The sequence below is a fragment of the Trachurus japonicus genome, chromosome 5 (genome assembly GCF_045865225.1).
Source record: "Trachurus japonicus isolate A0001 chromosome 5, Traja_1.0".
Taxonomy (NCBI): Eukaryota; Metazoa; Chordata; class Actinopteri; order Carangiformes; family Carangidae; genus Trachurus; species Trachurus japonicus.
The window spans coordinates 36,956,644-36,961,585 of NC_140911.1; positions in this window are offsets into that span (position 1 = coordinate 36,956,644).

The window sequence follows — 4,942 nt, forward strand, 5'->3', positions numbered from 1 at the left end:
GACACACGTCTCTGGTGAGAGAAGACAGGAGGTGAGGAAGGTGTAAGAGAATTTGCAGGTCCTTGTGCATTTACCAGTCACACTCAAGAGCTTCCTGGTGTGACTTCAGGGAGACAGTATGAGTTCATAAGAGTTTGAAGAGTTTGGATAGTATCCCTTTATCTTTGCAAATCTGCTGTTGAAATAGAAGTTTAACACCTTTACAATTACACTTTGTTTAAAAGGGGCATAATGAAAGAATGATATCATATTCACCATTAAAATTATTCAGTTACAGAGAGAAAAATCATTTGTCATAAAGATGCTATTTTTATATTTGACATTTTGTCTTGATTCCAGAATTATAATGTATTGCAAGGTGCAGGGTCTTGTTTTCAAAATGAGATGTCATATCAAATGTTTACATACAGTAAGTAATTATTTCAAATAGGTATAGCTCACAACCATGTGTGATCTTAAACTTCCAAAATTGGGTTGTGATTATTTACTGCTCCTCAAACTGGTCAAATATGTGTGTTGCCAGGCAGCACTGGATGGTAGGGTATACTTGTACTTCCCCGGCTTCAAGCCTCACCATAAGCCATGGCTGGCTGGATCAGGGGTGTCACACAAAGGTCATGAAGAGTTTGTTTCTGTGAACTCTCCGATGTTAGCTGAAGCATGGACTCATCAATGCTCGCTCCCCTCCAGGCGCTGCTGCCTGCTGAATCTGTGTCAAACTACACAAACCCGATACATCTCCTCTGCAGAGCGAAATCATGAGAGACATCCGTTGTTTGTTGGCTGATGTTGATCAATGAGCCACCCACAGTGTAAAATTAAGTGTGAATGACAATCGGCAGAGTTCAGTGGGATAGTAAGTTCAGTTGGGATGGAACAGGCACACACACATACACTGAATTACCTGTTTTATAAGCCAGTGATATCAACTAGATGAACTTTCCTGCCTCTCCCTGTCTAAACACTGCTGTGTGCTGCCTGTGAAAACAAACCTGCATGGTGCATTGCGGTCGATCATGTGCTCACTTTGTATTTGTTTCTGTTAGTCTACCTCCTTTTGTACCTGTGTTGATGTAAATGCCACATGCTTGTCAGACACAGTTAGGATGCACAGTCTTTACCCAGACAGGCATCCTGTCCCTGTGATCAGCTTGTGACCAGTTTCTGTCTTCCTGTATTTGCCATAAAGGATGGTATTCATGTTGAACTTCTGACTTGTGTTAGGTTCTGGTACAACTGTACAGGGTGACTGTCTTGTTTAAGCAACAGAGGGTTAATCTTCAGTGATTTATGTTTACCGATACTGTAAATGCTAAATTCTTTTTCTGTTTCAATCTGTTCTAATCCTCAGCCCGTCAGTGTTTTGTGTATTTATTATACATTTTGTTTACAGGCAATTTCAGCCACAAACTCTATGTAAAGTTTGTTAACTTTAGAATTACTGACAATATCCATTTTCTGGAAAGGAAAAATTGTGATTTTGTACGAATGATGTTTTTGCCGCTGCATCAGCAACTTGCACAGCTGCTGGTATTATGTTTATCTGTCTATCTGCCTGCCTTGTTCTGCTATCCTTTTTATTTTTAAATGTATCTTATATATCTATTTGTACAGTACTTTGGTCATCCTTATTGTTTTTACATGTGCTCTATAAATAAAGTTGGATTGGATTATTCTCATAAATGCAATATGTCAGTAATGTGTTCAAGGAATGTCTTCAAATTTAGTAAAAACATTCACTTAAACTCAATGAGTTGATCAAATTATGGTGGTAAAAGCTCAGATTTTTGGGGGGGGAGTATTACACTTAATATGACACAACTTAACATAATAGCCTCATACTTATCTTATTCTGTCCATAGCCTTGCGATGAAGTGATGACATTTTATATCCAATGGGGAAATCGTGACCACATTTCCTGCAATTTTGATTTGTTGGTGGTAATTTAGACTGCTTAATAAACTGTAACAACATCTATTGCACGTCTGTCCATCCTGGGTGAGGGATCCCTCCTCTGTTGCTCACCCTGAGGTTTCTCTGATTTTTCCCTGTTAAAAGGGAAAGAGTTTTTCCTCAGTGGATGTGAGGGTCCAAGGACAGAGGATGTTGTTACGATGCCATGTAAAGCCCTTTGAGACAAACTGTTTGTAAAAACGGGCTATACAATTAAAATTGCCTTGCCTTGCCTTGCCTTGCCTTGCCTTGCCTTGCCTTGCCTTAATTTGTTTTTCCTCATTAATATTTAGCTAAAGGACAGGAGAACAAAGGTGATGGGAAGTTGGCATATTGAAGATCATGTCAAGAAATCATAAGCGTTGATGATCTGACACACAACATCACACGATGTGTGTGAGATGTCACATGTGGAAATGAAAACAGGAAATTTTCTCAAGAGCTCATGCAATAAACCAGAGATAAAACAAGTGAGTGCTGGACATAACTTAAAATGGAATTTAATAAGATGCCCATCCCATGAGTTCAGTTTAAAATGTGAGTTTATTTTGGGTTCATCGCCTCCTACTGGTAAATGCAGCTCCAGCACATCACTGTTTCTAAAATGTGTTTTTGCCTCATCAAATATTTCCTCTTGCTCTAGACACACAAGTATTAGCAGAATGGCTTTAAGCAGCATCCAGTAAACTTAAAGCCTTTATTAGCATGAACATCATGTAATGCATGTCAAAAACAAATAATTATACAGACCATATGAATGGCCAAACAAGCGTGAAGCATGAAGAAGCATTGGCAACAGATGGACTTTTCCCCCCAATGCAGTGACATCCTGTGAAATGCACATCAACCCTGCAATTAGTTAGTTGAACTCTTACCACACACACACACACATACACGAACGCACACACTCTCATGCATTCTTGATCTGTTTATGGTTTGCAAGTGACACTGAGGGCCATTGGCTGACCTACATAGAGCTCAGTGTTTGAGTTGCTCTTAGTGGGAACGCTGCGTCCAGATGCCCTTCTCTCTGCTCAGGAGTGAAAATAGGTCGGAGGTCAGGAGAAAACCAATGAAAGGGGGAGGACACACAATCAGCAACAGGCTCAATGGAGAAGAACAAAAAGCCTGGGCCGCTTGTTTGTGCCATGTTTGCAGCGGGCTCAGCTTGTCTGTGGGCACACTTTAGACACTGCAGGCGTCAACCTTCAGATTCACACACTGACACTGTGTGTGTGTGTGTGTGTGTGTGTGTGCGGTGGGTGAGTGTTCGCTCACAGCAGCTATAAGCCTCTGAAACGTTCATTAGTGAGTCATTTGAAGGTCTGACATTGAGTGCTTTCTAAAGGTATTATGATGCCTGCTGCTGGCTGAAGACTAAGAGTGTGTCCCAGTTTCACACTACAGGCTAATTCCATGCAGGTTTTACAGTACGTTCACACCAGAAAAGTGACATAATGAAGTGCACTGAGAGATGTCAAGGCAAGGCAAGGCAATTTTATTTGTATAGCCCGTTTTTACAAACAGTTTGTCTCATGTCAGTGTGCATAAAATGTATCTAATTTACCAATGCTGGTCCACAATGTCATTCACAAAAAAACTGAAAAACTCCCCACAGCTGCATGAAGTTAAACCAAATGAGCCGTTGTTTTATGCACGTCCACGTCACATCGTTAACGACCTAATTAGGAGCAGATGAGTTCACAATGATCATATCCGCCTCCAAATTGTAACTTTGAATATTTTGGAAATTCTGACAGCTACAAAATCCTGTCAGTAAACGTGCTTGTGGAAACATGGCCACAAACTTTGGCGGTCACATCTAAAATTCAATGTTTACACTGATATGATCAATTTAGCTAATTAAAAAAGGGACAAGCCATACCGAATATGTGACATGGCTAATTTAGGTAGCTAATTTAATATTTAATAAAGTGGCTAAATCAGCCTAATAAATGGTTTGACAACAAGGATAACAATAGAGTAGCAACAATGTTTCCAAGTAGGAGTAACGGGAGGTTTGAGCTCTGTTCTGCCGATATTGAATGCAGTATTAAACCACTGGAGAAAAACCATAAAAAATGACGGGCGGCAAATCATTTTGTTGAAATGATCTCAAACTCACAATAGCAATGCATCCATTGGCAAATGAAATGAAAACTACACAGATACTACAACACTAATGCTATTACGTATGATAACTCTAAATCTGCATAGTTACTGTGGGAAGTTGGACACAAAACCAAGACCAAAGCAAATCAAGACCCAAACAGGCAGCAAGTGGTTTTATGGGTACTTTCCCTGAAGGCGTTTGTCACAGATAAAAAGAAATGGGGATGAATCTGCAGAAGCTGTACTGTTCAGTGTGAAGACGACAAGAAATAAAGAACACAGTCAGTGCTTGTGTTTTGAGTACGGTCTGCACACAATGTCCAAACATACTGTAAAACAGTTTAAATGTTCATGGAATAAATAAAAATCAATCATGATCGATCATGAGTCAAATCAATACTACTACTGATACTGCAACAAATACTCTGATACTTGTCAGCCGTCATTAAGCCATAATAAACACAAAAACTATTGAAAAGCTATTACAATGTTAAGTTTTCATTCCTTGGATCATATTGTGGGGTTTTTATGCAGGTGTCACGACAGAGACAGATCATCAGGAACATCTCTGAGGACTCTCAGTTGACCTGCTCAATCCAGTTGAATGGAGGGCAGCACGACGTGGTTGTACTGTAGATACTTGTTGGTTGTGGAGGCTAAATGCCCTGACTCTTCTCAGCACTCACTCAGAGCTGAAGAAGCCTCTTGGATGAGAAGTGAAGAGTCTTGAATGATCGAAGCCATGCTCCAGTTGCCCTCTGCTCTGCTTTTCTTGGGGGATTTTAGTTCACCTGATCTGACTGCTCCGGCTCTTTTAACTGAATAGAGGTTGATTTGCTGTACTTGGCTTCTTTTTTGTCTTTTATTTACTCTATGT